Source organism: Myotis nattereri (assembly GCF_964212035.1).
Source record: "Myotis nattereri genome assembly, chromosome: 2".
Taxonomy (NCBI): domain Eukaryota; kingdom Metazoa; phylum Chordata; class Mammalia; order Chiroptera; family Vespertilionidae; genus Myotis; species Myotis nattereri.
In genome coordinates, this window is record NC_138076.1 from 205,217,695 (window position 1) to 205,234,682 (window position 16,988).

Consider the following 16,988-nt stretch of genomic DNA (forward strand, 5'->3'; position numbering starts at 1 on the left):
TAAGGTACAGTCCCTGTCACTGAGGAGCTCCATGGGAGAGAGACAGACAGACAGACAGACAGACAATGCAGTAAAGGGTGACAATGCCACCACAGAGGCCAGCACAGCGGCCGTGGGTGTGGAGAGGGACCCTGATCTACATGGGGGTGGGGGGGAAAGGGAGTAGGGAAGGTTTCACAGTTGAGGTGATGGACTCCACTCCAACATTTTTGGTGACCATTTATGGGGAGGAGGAAGAACTGAAATGGGGCCTCACGTGTCTCAGTACTTTCTCACTCCTTCCTTCTCGAAGTCTTACCTATTTTTTTAATGAGCACCAACTATGTGCCAGGAAGTGGAATGGAATGGACAGATGAAAATACCAAGCAAATACACGGTTTACTGTCTGATCTCATTTCATCTTCACAAACAGTCCGCAGGGCTTCCGGCCACAGTGTACCCCCACAAGCCCTGCCTCTGTAAACAACTATAAAACGGGAACAGATTTACGAGGGGACGATTTCTGGGAGGCTGTGGGAGTAGACAGTACAGGCTGTGATCCTCGAGGGGCGGGAAGTTTGGGAGGTGACCCCCGAAACGGCCTGGCCCCTTTTCTCACGCCACTCGGCCCTGGCCTGGGACACTCAGCATCCTGGGCTCCCAGTGCCTCCTGAGCCCCACTCTTTCCTGCCTCTGGGCTTTTGCTTATGCTGTTCTCTCTCTCTGGAAGGTTCTTCCCGCCTGCCCTTGCATGGCAGTGCATTCTTAATCTTCACGTCTTTACTGAAATGTCACCACCTTTGAGGTTTCCTCCAAAAGCTCCCTCATGCTTTTCTGTCTTCTGCTTAGTACTGAGTCACATTATAGTTCTGTATCTATTTGCTCATCTGTACACTGTCGGCCTCACCCACGATGTCTGTACCCAGTGCTCAGTACCCAGCATGCAGCAGGTGCTCAGTAAAGCGCTGCAATGAGAGGCTGAATTAGATTGGCCCTTTCCCTTTCTGGGGCAGGAGAGGGGAGGGGCAGTTAGGAGGAACACAGGGAGGGAAGGGATGCCCCCTCTCCTTTTATGAAAGTGGCCGAAATGCAGAGACCTTACCAGGCAGATCTGAGAAAGCTCCATGAAGGGTTTGGGACTTGAAGACAGCATGGGTCCCCTCAGTAAGTCCTCCCAGGAGCCCTGAGCGGGAGATGCTGTCCTCCCACTTCACAGTGCAGACTCAGAGGAGTGAAGGACTTGTCCAAGGCCGCCCAGCTCGTCAGGGAGGAATGGGGACCCAAATCCAGGCCCAGTGAGTTCTGAACTCCAGGCCTGTTCAAGACACTGTCCTGCTTTGAAAGCAAAGCATGGAGGCATCTCTCTCCTCATAGTTCTCCTCTCTCATCCTTTTCCTTTCCCCTCTCACCCTCCTCTGGTGCATTTGTAAGCTCTACCAACAGATGGACTTCGCTGGCAAGTGCGGCTGCTGAGACACAACGGGGCAGGTGCCCAGCCTCTTCCTGGAAGGACCTGGGGGTGGAGGGGGGTGCACACTCGGCCGCCAAACTCCACGGCCAAGGTATCCCCCAGCTGGAGCTGTGGCCCCAATGACTCACGCGAGGGCCCCTTGGCCAAGGCAGCCTGTGCCAGGGGACCCTGTATGGCCGAGGCCCAGGGCTGACTCACAGGGCAGGCTGCCACCACCTGAATCACCCTCCCCGCCCCTGGCTGGAGAGGAGGCTGGGGGCTGGGGGCTGGGATGGGGCACTGGGTGGGGACCGTGTGACTCATCCCATGAATCAATAATAATGATGATTGTAATAACAATGATGGATAATAACAGCACTTTTAATGAGAGCCTTTTATGTGCCAGGTGCTGACATCCTATATAATAAAAGCCTAATATGCTAAGTGTCTGGTCAGCCGTTCAACCAATCAAAGTGTAATCCTATATAATAAAAGGCTAATATGCAAATCAATCAAACGGTGGAACGACTGGTGGCTATGATGTGCACTGACCACCAGGGGGCAGATACTCAATGCAGGAGCTGCACCCTGGTGGTCAGTGTGCTCCCACAGGGGAGTGTTGCTCAGCCAGAAGCAGGGAGCGGGTCTAAGCAGTCAGTCAGACATCCTGAGCCGGGCTGAGGGAGGCCCCTCTTCCCCGAGTGCACAAATTTTGTGCACTGGGCCTCTAGTATGCTAATGATATGCTAAGGCCGCTCAACTGCTCACTATGATGTGCACTGACCACCAGACGCTCCGACTGGTAGGTTAGCTTGCTGCTGGGGTCCGGCTGATCGGGACTTAGTAAGATGGGCTGGACACTCCCTGGAGCCCTCCCATGGTCTCTCCCCGGCTGGCCAACCCCCCCGTGTCCCTCCCCAGCCCCGATTGTGCACTAGTGGGATCCCTTGGCCTGGCCTGCACCCTTTCGCAATCCGAGACCCTTCGGGGGATGTCGGAGAGCTGGTTTTGGTCCAACAGGGGAACGACTGGCCGCTATGACATGCACTGACCACCAGGGGGGCACTGCTCAACTTAGGAGCTGCCCCCTAGTGGTCAGTGCGCTCTCACAGGGGAGCACTGCTCAGCCAGAAGCTGGGCTTACGGCTGGCGAGTGCAGTGGCGGTGGCAGGAGCTTCTCCCGCCTCTGTGGCACCGCGGGGAGCGGGCCTAAGCCAGCAGTTGGACATCCTCCGAGGGCTCCTGGACTGTGAGAGGGTGCAGGCCAGGCTGAGAGAACTCCCCCCTCACCAAGTGCATGAATTTCATGCACTGAGTCTCTAGGGTGTGTGTGTGTGTATGTGTGTGTGTCTGTGTATCAGAGAGGAAGGGAGAGGGAGATAGAAACATCAATGATGAGAGAGAATCATTGATCAGTTGCCTCCTGCATGCCCCTCACTGGGGATGGAGCCCACAACCAGGGCGTGTGCCCTGGCTGGGAATCGAACCGTGACTTTCTGGTTCATAGGCCGACACTAAACCACTAAACCACACTTGCCGGGCCTAACAGCTACATATGAATTGACTTAGTCTTCCTAACAACCTTAGGTAGTAAGTACTAGTCTTTCCCCACTTCACACATGAACAAACTGTGGCCCAGCCAGGTTATAGAATTGTTGCAGGCCTCAGCTGGCTATGGAAGAGCTGAGATGGTAACCAAGGGCTTTATCACTCTGAAGCCCAGTCATTCATTCGATAAATATTTACTGAGGCCCTACGATAAGCCAGGCACCGTGGCAGGGACCAGGGACGCAAGGCTAGAACTGGGTGAGAAGCTTGTGAACAAGTACAGCTATGACATAGTAGGTGGAGGTGAGTGTTATGGGGAACACACATTAGGCAAAGGGGATGGGGGAAACTGGAGGTCAGGGTGGGGATGCCATTTCATAGGGGGTTGGTTGGAGGCCTCCCTGATAAGTCGGCATTGAGCAGACACCTGCAGCAGGTGGGGGAGCAAGTCACAGGCCTGCCTGGGGCAGAGCAGAGCCAGAGCCAGCACGGGGGAGGTGGGTCCTGATGAGCCTAAGCCAATTAGAACACAGCATTCCTCTCCCAATGGCCCAGGATGGACGCATGGACAAACGGGCCAGCCAGATGGACAAGAGCATCCGACTTCACCACGGATGTGAATGTTGAGAACGAAGACTACTACCCAGAATGCCACCAGCAGCAGCCTGGGACGGAGGAAACCACCAGGAATGGAGCTGAGCCTGAGGCCAGTGGCCGAGGACCTTGGGGACTTCTCTGAGCTAGTCCACAAGGCTTCCTGGTTAAGCCAATCTGGGGTGGAATTTTCCATCACTTGCAGTCAAAACAATCCTGATACAGGTGAGTGCATTTACTGGCTCCTGGCTGCCCAGACGCGCCTTGCTGCCCTGGGTGTGCCTGCAGGAAGACACTCTTGCCCAGGCTCCCTCATCTGAGGCCAGATTTTCCACTCTGAAGGCCCTTCCTTCAGCAGCGAATACCTTTAGGCTGGGAGAACGCTATTAGGGGAGATTTCTTATTTCCAAACTCCAGCAGTTTTCTTCCTGTGGAGGGAGCAACGCTCTGGCCAGTCTGCCCATTGTCATTCACACCTCCCGGGAGTGGGGGTGGGGGGATTGATGTATTTGGATGGGGGGTGGGGGGTGGGAGGTTTGGAGGAGAAATGGGGCAAGCCCAGCACCCAGCCCATTCTCCTCTCCTTTCTCGTTGGGAGCCATCATTCCCACCAACAGCCTGTAATCTGTTCTGCTTCCCAGATGCTAAGTTTTCAATCACGTGGGGATGCCCCCGAGGCCACCAGCACTGCCTGTGTCATGTGGGTAAGTCTGTCTCCTTCGGGGGGCAGGGCTGGGAAGCCCACTTAACTGCCCATCTGAGCCACATTCTTTCGTGTCTTTATTTGTGGGAAGGTGATACGTTTGCTTTTTCCTTACTCTTATCAGACAAAAGCCTGCAGCTGGCCGGCTGGTGGGAAAAGCCGATTGTAGGAGCAAAGTCAAGCACGAGGCCGGGAAATGACCTTGGATGCTTCTTCCACCTGAGGCCCAGTGCTTCTCTTATCTGCCAGAGGGAAGTGCCCCAGTTCTGCCGAAGAAACAACGTTCTTGTCCCCTTACACTTCATCCGGAAGGGCCTTGCACAATGCATTGCGAAGAGCACCCTTGGTAGCGGTTTTATAAAAGTTGTTGAAACTTTCCTGGGCCCTCCTGCCCTTTCCCTCCTTCCTCCCGGGACCCGCCAGCTTCGTGGGCTGAGGGGAGGGCCGCAGGCTCCTTGCAGAGCTCATTAAGGGTTGCTTTGTTGTCGTCCAGAGCAACCCTCCATGAGTCTCCCCTTTGGGGTCACCTCGGTTGACTTGGAGGGGTATAATTTATTCACCATGAAATGACCCCCTCTCCCGCCCAGTGACAGGCTCTGACAAAGAGCCCGGCTCTCCCAGGTCTCTGCCCAGCACCCCGTCTGTCTGGACTCCCACGCGGAGTGTCCCGGCCTTGGACTTGACTGGCTCTGCCTCCCTGTCAGCACAGCTCAGCTCAGCGGCTCCACCCGACGCTCTAACAACTGTGGGACTAAAGCAAGGCTTGGTGCCTCCCAGGCAGGATTGAATTCCAGATCATTCAGAATAAAAACACACTCAGCCAAGCAAACAAAGCAGATGCTCCCTCAGCCTTGTTTATTATTTCAACCTCCGCCTGGACATTTCGTTGCTTCGGGACATGTCTGCAGGCAAGCTGCCCAGAGTCCCTCCTTCCCATTGTTCTGGGGGAGACGGGAGGGCATCAGCCTTGGGCTTTCACGGCAAGGACACACAAACAACCCAACATGAGAAAAAGACAGAGAGCCAGGAGGCCCAGGCTCCCCTTCCGGCTGGGGAGGGACCTCCGGGGTGACCCTGGGCAGGGCAAGGTCCTTCTCTGAGCTCTTAGCTTCAAAAACTAACCCTGCTAAGCACAGAGGGGATAAGTGGCGAAGGAAAAAGAAAACGCTAACCATGTTGGCTTAGGTTATCAAAGTAAACCGAGGGCAGCACTGACCACATTAGCTGAGACGGGAAACAACCTAAGTGTCCGTCAGTGGATGAACGAATAAACAAGATGTGATTTGCAGCAAGAAAGAAGGACACAACATGGATGCTCCTTTAGGACGGTATGTTACGTGAAATAAGCCAGACAGAAAGTGGCTAATACTGTGTGGCCTCACATACGTGGAATCTAAAAAAGCCAAACTCATAGAAGCCGAGAGTAGAGTGGTGGTTCCCAGGGTGTGGGAGTGGGGGATTTGGGAGGCGTTGTTGAAGGTACAAAGGTATAACCAGAGGTTGACTAAGTCCTGGGGTTCCAATCCATGCACAGTCTAGTGACTGACTACACTCAACAGCACTGCATCATATTCTCCAAAGCTGCCGAGGGTGGACCTTGAACGTTCTCACCACAGAAAAGAAATGGCGATGCTGTGAGGTGATGGAGGTCTTGGCTACGCTCCGATGGTTATCACATTGCAATGCCCAAGTGTATCAAATCCACATGCACGGCCGTCCAACATGCACAGTGTTACCTGTCAATCACTAGTATATCTCAAGTAGAAAAGAAGTAGCTCAAGGTTAACAATGTGGTCTCTGAAGGAAGACCATGTGGCTTTGAACTCTGGGAGGGGGGCAGGGTAGGGAGGTGGAGGGTATATCTTGGAGCCTCCTCAACTATAAGGTGGCTATGAGTACAACTCAGGATTGAGGGAGATAAGAGGAGTATGTGAGCCCGTGCCCAGGCCTCGGGCAGAGCTGGCACCGAGCATGCTCTCCATAAATTCATCATCACATCATTATCCCTGAGATGCGCATGGTCTGTGAGAGAAGCAGGCCTGTCAACCGAGAGGCGTGAGCGCAGGTGGGGCGGCAGAATTCTGCACGGGCACAGTGTGGGCGCCAAGTGGCGGGGGCAGAGGGGTGGGGCCAAGGGGTCGGGAGAAGTTCAGGAAACTCTTGAACTTGAGCCGAGCCTGGTGCTGCCGAGTCTGACATGGCTGTGGGCGTTCATGGAAGATAACAGAGGGCGGGAACGACAGGGAGGCAAGGCACAGCCTGGCATGTTTGGGATTACACAGGGCTGTGGTGTGGCCGGAGCCCTGGGTGCGAGGGGGCCTGTGCTGAGAGGGGACCGGAGGGTGTGGTGGATCCTGGTGGGTCTTGCAGACGTTTCCCGTGCACCCCACGGAGCTCGGGCGGGTTTTAGGCAGAGGAGTGATGCAGCCAGTTCTGGGATTTGGGACTCACACTTCAGCAGCCATGTGTCCAGGGGGCTGTGATGGCTGCAGCTCAGACCAGAAGTGATGCAGAGCTGACCTGAGGCAGTGCGAGGAGAAAGGCAGGAAAATGCAAACTCTAGACAGCCGTGGGCAAACTACAGCCTGCGGGCCGGATCCAGCCCGTTTGAAATGAATAAAACTAAAAAAAAAAAGACCGTACCCTTTTATGTAATGATGCTTACTTTGAATTTATATTAGTTCACACAAACACTCCATCCATGCTTTTGTTCCGGCCCTCCGGTCCAGTTTAAGAACCCATTGTGGCCCTCGAGTCAAAAAGTTTGCCCACCCCTGCTCTAGACCCAGACAACAGAAGAGTGATTACCAAAGGCAAAGGCGGGGGTGGGGGGGGGGTGGGGGGAGGAGCGGGGAGGTAGAAAAGGGTAAAATGGGGGATACATGGTGATGGAAGGAAACTTGACTTGGGGTGGTGAACACACAGTACAATATACAGATGATGTGTTACAGAATTGCACCCTTGAGCCCTAGCTAGTTTGGCACAGTGGATAGAGCATTGGCCTGCAGACTGAAGGGTCCTGGGTTCGATTCCCATCTAGGGCACACACCTCAATTGCAGGCTTGATTCCCATGAGGGAATCGAGTTTCTCTCACATCGAACTTTCTCTCTCTCTGTCTCTCCTCCTCTACTCTCTCTAAAAAGCAATGTCCTCAGGTGAGGATCAACAAACAAACACGCAGAGGCCGTCTCTGTAAGAATGGCCGGCTTTCATGCGTGCCTTCCATACACCAGGCCCTGTTCTACGTAACGCGCCCAAGGGCACTGAGAGAGTAAGTGGCAGAGCTGTGCTTCAGACCCACAGTGGGCTCCTGGACTGCGCTCCTCGGCACAGGGCTGGGTGGCCTGGGCCGCCACTGATTCAGGTGGGTGTGCTTGTCCCAGGCACTGCTGCCCCTAGAGCCGCCTGGGTAATTATGCATTTACTTGCAGCCACATGAGAAAGGAAAACAGGAACAGGGGAAATGATGAAAAAGGGACCACATGACAAGCTCAGGGAAGGGCTGCATGGCAGTCTTGCAAACTCAAAGACCTAAAGTAACCACAAGGATGGTCTGACATGAAAACTTTAAGAGCAGTTTATGGTGGTTAGTCATGTCCCAGGCTAGGATCTTTCCTAACAAAGGTCAATCTTTACCTACATTGAGTCTGCATCTACGATAACATATCGTTGGCACATCAGAGTAATTCTCCTTTTTCTGGACCCCTCGAAGCACAGGCACCGTTCTGCAGAGACCACAAGTCCCCTCATTGTTATTGTGTTAACTGTTGACTGTTAACTATCCTGTGCTCACCTCAGTAAAAGAAGTATGTGCCCATCATTTTACTTTTTTTTCAATCCAGAGGTTTCCCCGCTTTGCTTTCTCCTGCCTTTTTAATCTACCACCAATGGATTTCATGTAACCCACTTATGTCTCCTCTTTTGATTATAATGTAAAATAAAAGGTTAATATGCAAATTGACTGGACAGTGGAACGACCAGTCGCAATGATGTGCACTGACCACCAGGGGGCAGACGCTCAATGCAGATCTGCCCGTGGTGGTCAGTGTGCTTCCACAGGGGGAGCGCCACTCAGCCAGAAGCCGGGCTCACGGCTGGTGAGTGCAGCAGTGGTGGCGGGAGCCTCTCCTGCCTCCTCGGCAGCACTAAGGACCCCTCGGGGAATGTCCGACTGCTGGCTTAGGCCTGCTCCGGGCCAGCAGGCAGACATCGCCCGAGGGGTCCTGGACTGCGAGAGGGCGCAGGCCGGGCTGAGGGACAACCCCCAGTGCACAAATGTCATGCACCGGGCCTCTAGTAACATATAAAACAAGGTGAAAAACTGCCGTTCTCTGGAGCATTATCCCAATACATTGAGATTCTGCTTCCTGGCGATTGTCAACAGTTTGGTTCAAATAAACTCACCAAAATTCTTTACAGGGTTGAATGTTTTTACGTTAACACCTTTAAGAACCTGTTTTACTTAACCCGATACATACATGTAAAAAATCATTTCCATGTCTCATCTTCATAAAACTTATGAATGAAATATGGCAGGTGCTCTTTTTTTGAACTCCAAGCCTTTGCCCTTGGATGGACATTTCACACTCACAGCTCATCTCAACTGAGCCACGTGCCAGGTGCTCAGCAGGCACTCATGGCCAGTGGCCGCCACATTGGACAGCACAGGCTTGAGGAATCGGCCCACAGTGAGGAGGAGACCGGCAAGGATGGAGCCCCTGGGCACATGGACCAGGGGCTGCAAAGGAGGCACAGAAAGTCTGGTTGGAGAGAACGCAGGGAAGGCAGGTGTCCCAGAGCCTGCAGGGGACAGGGCAACAGCCACCAGTGACCAAGGAGCAAACCCAGGGGCCGAAGACTTTATTAGGTTTGCCCTTCTGGATGGATGATCTTTGCCAGATAAGGTTCCGGGGGTGGTGGGGCTGATGTAGGGAGCTGGTGCGTGCGTGGAGACAGCAGCTACACGCTCTTCTTGAAGAAACTTGGCTGAAAAACTAGGATGGCATACAGGCTCGGAGAAGACATACGTATTCTTTTAAAATCCGAGTGTGACTTATCATGTTGAGGAGATGCCAGTTGGGAAGCAGCACTGAGAACTGAGCTGAGAGGAACGGACAGGTAGCGAGCCCCAGAGGATATGGCGAAAATGAGAGCCAGAGCTCAGAGGTCAAATGAACTGTGAATAGGAGAAAAGACGCCACTGAGGCAGGGAAGAGGGCGGGAGGGAGTGAGCGCAGAAGGCGGTGAGAGGGTGTCTGCCAGCGTCAATGAGCCCATGACGCGGGGCTTGACGAGAGCAGGGAAGCTGTAGAAACACCACAGTGGGGATGGGAAAGGCAGCAGGTTAGGTGGTTCTAAGAGCTTTGCCAAGAAGCCCCGCTGGGGCTGGAGGTAGTACATTCATAGCCACAGCGTCGGCTCCGTGGTGGGAGTCTTCTCCAGTGTCTCAGGACGCACTGAAATCGTGGAGGTGGGGAACAGCATCTCCACATCCCTGGATGGGATGATGAGGCTCAGAGAGGGCAGGTGACCAACCCGAGGTCACACAGCCTCAGGCAGTGAGAAGACTGTCTGGGCCCAGAGCCTGCTGCTGCTACTTCTCCAAATTCCCAAGTCCACGAAGCCCCAGTGAGAACGCGTTTGTGGAGTCCCCTGGGGACGCGGGTTCCCTGTCTCGCTCCCTCCTCACTGGTCAGCTCTAGCTTGGGCTAGAGCCGTGGACATTTTGCACACAGGGGAGGTGGGGTGGGAGGAAGCTGCTACTGAGGACGATCCCCCGTTGCAGAGGGGCTAGAGCCAGCTGTGGGCAAACTACGGCCCGTGGGCCGGATGCGGCCCGTTTGAAATGAATAAAACTAAAAAAAAAAAAAAAAAAGACCGTACCCTTTTATGTAATGATGCTTACTTTGAATTTATATTAGTTCACACAAACACTCCATCCATGCTTTTGTTCTGGCCCTCCGGTCCAGTTTAAGAACCCATTGTGGCCCTCGAGTCAAAAAGTTTGCCCACCCCCTGTAGACAGTCACAGGTAAGTGAAGTCCTCTGGGGGATTCAGGCTCCTCTAGAGGACAGAGGGCAGCTGTCGGGACTTCCTGGGGCCTGGGGCTAGAAGCACAGACTTTGCTTCCAGCTGCTCCGAGGCAGCCTGGCTGCAGGCCCTGGGCACTGCCCGCCTATGCCCTCCGAGCCTGTGCTCCGGTCTCCTTCCTCCCCGGAAAGCTCTCCTTGCTCCTCTACCTGATAGGGACTCACCCACGAAAGCCCTAAAACCAGCCGCCTCCTCCAGGCCGCCTTTCTGGTTCCCGCCAGCCCCTAGGAGTGTCTCCCTCCTCCTCTGAACTCCCACAGGCCTCTGTACCACTTGGGATGTTTGCTATTTATTTAATTCCAGGCATCTGATCATTCATATTGTCTCTAATTATTTAGGGTGCGCTGTGCTAGGCACTGAGGATATGGTAATAAACAAGACAGGGACAAGGGAATTTTGGAGTTGGGGGAGGTGGAGAATAGATAAGCAGCTGGATAAGAAGGTGGTCAGACAGACGGGTAGACAGAGAGGTAATACTTGGGGAGGAAACAGCTAGTTCGCAGGCGCTTTGAAAGGCAAGCGGGAGAGTGTCATGTAGAATACAGAGAATGTATTACTGTCTTGATTGAATTTTTAGGGGCCTCCTGAAGCTGATCAGGCCGAGTTTGTGGAAATCCATGGACAAGGATCTGGGCTCTACCAAACTCTTCCTCCCTCCACTCTGTGACCTTGGGAAACTTCGTAACTTCTCATCGGTACAATGAGCTTTACGATAGCACATTTCCCACAGTTACTACGAAGATCCAGTGAGACAAACCAGGTAAGCATTGAACAGTGCCTGGCCCAAAGCAGCCAATGTTAGCGGCTTGTTGCTGCTTAGAAGCACCTGTATGGAGAAGGTATGTAGAGATCTCGTAAGTCTGACACACACTAATAGAATTCGAGCTATTTCCTTTACTCTCTGGCGCTGCTGGCTTCTATTTCCTGGGCACGAGGGCCTCTCTAGCCATTGTTGTCCGTAGTGGTCTTAATGGGGGCCGTGCGGAGGGTAACTGGTACGGCCATGTGGTACCTGATTGTGCCCATGTGCAGGTTCTGCGGGCGATCAAACGTGGCATTTAACCCCCCGCCCGCCACACATGGCCCTTGAGGGGCGGCTGGAACCTGCTGACGCTCCTACAGACCAGGGCGGAGTGTGTCTGCAGCCAGACAGTGAGGAGGCGGCTGCCGGGCCCTGCCAGGGAATGCTAGACAGACTCCTTGTCTCTCTGGCTCGCTAGTGAAACATGGAGATCGTAAAGGTCATTGTAAACATTTTTCAAAAACAAGAAAGCAATTTTGTGTGTGTGTGTGTGTGTGTGTGTGTGTGTGTGTGTGTGTGTTGGGATGGGACTCCCTGGCAAAGGAAACTGCTTACTTCACCAAGTTAAAGGAGTGAGAGCACCGTGCCGAGGTTGGAAAACATTGGGGTGTTTGTCTTCTAATAAAAAAAATTTTTGTTTAGCATTGGGGTTGTGCAGGCTTCTCTCCCAGGTGGCTCTGCCTTGTGGGGGTGGGGGCTGGGGGGGATGGGTGTAACAGGGGGTGGGTGGAAGCTTAGGAGGGAGGGGAGAGGGCAGGGGTCAAGAAGTCTGCTATGTGTGTGCCGCCTGTAATGACTACATTTACAGAACAAACAATCAGAACCTCAGAGTGTGAAAGTACTTGAGGGGGCATCTGGTCAACCCTCTCATTTTGCAGATGAGGCAAGTGACACACGGGGAGGGGCAGGCGACCTGCCCGGGGCTCCTCATAAATCAAGGACCAAGACTGGCTCCAAGTCTTTCAGCACCAGGGGTGCCGGCTTCTCTCTCCCAGCGAGCCACGGGGCGTGACACGAGGAGCCCTCTGGATGACTTAGGGGGTTCACAGGGAACATTCACATGTTAACAGATACTTATTTCAATGTGTACTAGGGAAAATGATCTGGCCCATAAAACTCATAATTTATGTTAGTGCTACAAAATGTCATTCCAAAACACATTTATTTAAGCAGAGAGAGAGGGAGAGGGAGAGGGAGAGGGAGAGGAAGAGTGTGTATGTATGTGAGTTGTATTAAAAGTGTTGGATCAATAACAGAACAGGTGACCTGTAGGGTTGTTATAAATCATGACTACGGTCCACTCCATCCTTAGAGCTTAGGTGCTCTATGCCCCCGCCCCTTACCATCTTCTTTTTCCTTCTGATGCTCAATGCCCAGAATGCCCAGAGGGCAGTGGGGTGGCTGGCCCTGGACTAATCTGTGAGCTCTCCCCTCCCAGGAGCTAGATTCGCACAGGGCCCTGCCTGCTGGGGGGCAGAGCCGTAGGCCCCGTCTTCCAGGAAATCTTAAGCTTACCACCACGTATTTTCCTTCCTCCCAGAGCCGCCTACCCTGTGATACACCTCACCTAAGAGATGAATGGGTTACAGTGGATGAATATGTAGCCAGCAGCCTCTTCCTACAACCCCTGGTCTATGACAACAGTACATTAGTAGGCCTTCAAACATCCCAAAGTCATACTTAAAAAATAAAGTCAAAAGACTATAAAGCTATGGATTTTGAAAAATGTATAATGACATGTGTCCACCATCATAGTATCATTCTGAATACTTTCACTGCCCTAAAAACCCTCCGTGCTCTGCCTGTTCATTCCTCCTCCCCTCAAACCCCAGGCAACCACTGATCCTTTTACTGTCTCTGTAGTTCTGCCTTTTCCAGACTGTCCTAGAGTTGGAATCATACAGGGGGTGGGGTGGGTGTAACAGGGGTGGGTGGAGAGCAGGGGCACATGTCTGGGTTTCAGGCTCAATCCCCTGTAGGAGGCAGCCAATCAATGATTCTCTGTCATCATTGATGTTTCTATCTCTCTCTCCCTCTCCCTTCCTCTCGGAAATCCATAAAAGTAAATAAATAAATCTATAATAATAAAAGCATAATATGCTAATTAGACCGGACATCCTTCCGGACATAGCTGGGCTGTGAGGGAAGCCCGGGTCCCGGGTGCCAGAAGGAAGCTGGTGCCAGGGGAAGGAAGGCCTACTCTTGTATGAATTTTGTGCATCGGGCCTCTAGTAAATAAATAAGTAACAGACTATGAAGGTGGTCCTATTTATGTTCAGATTCTATACTAGAGTTAGCTCTCCTCTCCTGGCCTTCCTAAGAGCAGTGTTCACAGGGACTCTGAGACAATACTTTCTTCTTCTTTTAAAAAAATATCTTTTTAAATTGATTTCAGAGAGGAAGAGAGAGGGAGAGAGAGATAGAAACATTAATGATGAGAATCATTGATTGGCTGCCTCCTGCGCGCCCCCTACTGGGGATCAAGCCTGCAACCTCGCATGTGCCCTGACCAGGAATCGAACTGTGACCTCCTGGTTCATAGGCTGACACTTAACCACTGAGCCACACTGGCTGGGAGAGACAATACTTTCATATGTACTGACTGTCTTCTAGAATCAACAACCCTATGAAGACAGGGCCTTGGTTTTGTTCTCCACTGTAATCTCAGTGGCCAGAACACTGCCCGGCACATGGGAGGGGCTCATTAACATTGTTTAGTAAATTAACAAATTATCAGGCCCTATGCTGGGTCCTGGGGCTCCAACCATGCTTTCTTCTCTCAGGGTCCAGCCCAGAACACGAACACTGACAGTCAGTCAGATAGTGCAGAGAGAGAGTTGTGCTAGGTTCAGAGCTGGAACAAAGGAAGGCAGGGAGCAGGGGCAGGAGGGCAGGGGGTAGGGGGCAGGAGGGCAGGGGGCAGGAAGGCAGAGGGCAGGAGGGCAGGAAGGCAGAGGGCAGGAGGGCAGGAGGGCAGGAGGGCAAGAGGGCTGGGGGCAGGAAGGCAGGAGAGCAGAGGGCAGAAGGCAAGAGGGCAGGGAGCAGGAGGGCAAGAGGGCAGGAGGGCAGGAGGGCAGGGGGCAGGGGGCAGGATGCTTGGGCAAGACGAGGAAGGTTTTAAAGATGAAGATACTTCAACTGGTTTAGAAGGATGACCTCCCAAGGTAGGATCTGAGTCCTGTAAAGCACAGGTGGGCTCGGGAGGACCTGGCTTAAGGAGGGGTCACCCTCTGGCCATTTCTGAGAACAGAACTGGGGGAAAGGAGGCAGCTCCAGTGCCTCTGCTCCCTGCCCCCACCCCATTCTAACTGCTCCTCCTTGGCTCCAGGCAATGGTCCCAGGGACTCAGGCGCCACGGTGGTGCTGGGTTTGGGTGATGGCATTCAAGGGGGCTCCACCTGAAACACCAACTACGTCCGAGGGCTGGAAACAGGTGTCTGGGAGCGGCCCCCACGGCTCAGGAGAGGCAATGGTTAAATATTTGGGAATGTCGAGAGCCGGTTATTAAAGCATTGTCAGCATGAAGGTGTCCACAGTAGAAGTATTTACACCCCAGAAATTGGCAACCACTATGAATTAGGGCTGTTCCCCGGCCCAGCGAGCCAGTCGGCCAGCACACCACTGGCTGGAAGACAGCACATGCTGCCTGTTTTTCAATGTTCCATGGGAGGAACTGAAGTGTTGCAACACATGTTTGATTACTGTTTTGTTAAAATACAAGACTTAAAAGCTTGATTTTAAAGCATCCAACCCTCCCCGCCTAAAAAACCCCACACTCAAATGTTTGATGGACATTTACTTGGGCTGCTGGGCAGTTTTCTGTGAAGCCCTCGGAGGAAGGCTTCCCCTTCCACGTGGATTCTCTGGGGGTCACCCGAAGGTGCAGTGCAACCTGGTTTCCCACGACCGGGCTGGGCAGGGACACTCACTGGAACGGAGAGCTGGGTGCTGAGGCTGACACAGACCACGTTCATCACAGACCCTCTGTGCTCGCCTGGTGGACGTGTGGTAAGTGTTGTCATTAGTTATGGAATAAAGTTACAGCTAACATAATAGTACTCCCCCCACCTCCCCCCTGCAATGTGTTTTCACTGATTTTAGGGAGAGGGAGGGATAGAGATAGAGACATCAATGGTGAGAGAGAATCATCGATCGGCTGCCTCCTGCACACCCCTCCCACTGGGGATCGAGCCTGCAACCTGGGCAGGTGACCTCCTGGTTCCTGGGTCGACACTCAACTACGGAGCCACATCGGTCAAGCAGTACTTTTTTTGCCTATAATTTCCAATTTCATTGGAGAGGAGGGACCGTTCAGAAGTGAGGACTTGCGGCTCCTCCTCGGAGTGCCTTTGCTGTATGAGGGAGAACTGTGTGCAGGGAACAAAACCACCATCGTGGGTGGGTGCCGACAGCCTCTGAACCACTCCCATGCCCCTGCAGTCTCCTATCGGTGCCCCTGTGAGGGCCAGCAAGCCTGGGCCCCTGCTATCTCTCGGCCTCATCCCCGGCCACCAACCCCTCGGCTTCTCTTCCAGTTCCTAGAACTCGCCAAGCTCAAGGCCGCCTCGGGGCCTCTGCAGCTGTTTGTTATTCTCTCTGCCCGCACACCTTCTGCAGATCCTCACGGAGCCGGATCCTGCTCGTGGCCTCTCCCGACCACCCCGTCCCAAGCTTCCACGCCCTCCTCACGCTCTGCGACTTCACCCTGCCGCCTGCCCTGCCTCCTGCTCACGGTCTCAGATGACCCTGTAGTTGTCAATACTCCCCACAATGTGAGCTCTTGAGGGCAGGGGCTTGGCTGTTGGAATCACGACTGTACTTCTTGCTCTTTGCACACAGTAGGTGTTTTGAGAACGATTTTCTGAATGAAGAAACGAACATGTGGATGCCAACCATGGTTTCTTTTGACACAAGAAAGTGGTTTTCAAATTGGACTCCCTGGGGTCCTGAGAGCCCTGGGAGACACCTCGGGGGCACCTTCTTTGGGGGGTGGGCTCGCGCGAGAGACCAGCTGGGTGGGACTCTGGTTCTGCCTTCATCTGCAGCTGCTGCCGACGGACCTGGTGTATACAGTGCACATGGTGTATACCCTGAGCGTTTAGTTCACTGGGCAGAGGGCTCAGAGGCGGCCACAGAGCAAAGCCTGGTCGTTGCTGAGGCAGCATCGGGTGGAAGGCGGGGCTCCAGACCTTCAGCCGGATGCGTGGGAGCCGGTGCATGGGGCGCAGGCGGAGGCAGCGTTGCTAGTGAGGGGGGGCAGCAAGAAGAGCAGGGCCACTAAGTTTTCTTTCCAGCTGCCTCTGCTCCCTGCCCCTGAGCCACAGACTACGCATGGGCTGGCGGGCGCTTTCTGCCGAGCCCACATGGGAGCCGCCAGCCCTTTCCGACCACGACCTGAAACACAGCGTTTGCTCCTACACTCACCGAGAGAGCCACAGTCCCCCCCCTGGGGCCTCTTCCAGGGGGGTGCTGTGTTCCCAGCACTCACTTTCAGAACTTGCTCATGTGCTGTTCCGGCCTCTCAGAGGGACAGCCCAGGGGGGCTGTGCTGATAAAATGGCTCCGGGCACGACAGAGTGGGGGGGCGGGGAGATGCCAAAATGAATAGCAGCTTTGTTTATTTGGGGCAGGAACAGGCCAGAGGAGCTATAGCAAAAAAATAAATAAATAAAAGTTCCCCTTCTCTCCGCAAGAATAAACCTCCTCCGGCTGCAGGGCCAGCAGCACAATTTACTTCCCAGAGCAGAACAAAGGCAAGGAGGCCGAGATGGACTTTTGGAGAAGAACTTTATTTATAAAGTAATTATGGGGTGGGCGTGG

General features: G+C 53.6%; 1 protein-coding gene across 2 annotated transcripts in view; it reads right to left on the reverse strand.

The window, feature by feature from the left end:
* Positions 1 to 16,988, reverse strand: part of SYN3 (synapsin III) — a 419,516-nt gene that overhangs the window by 18,221 nt on the left and 384,307 nt on the right. The window lies entirely within an intron of this gene.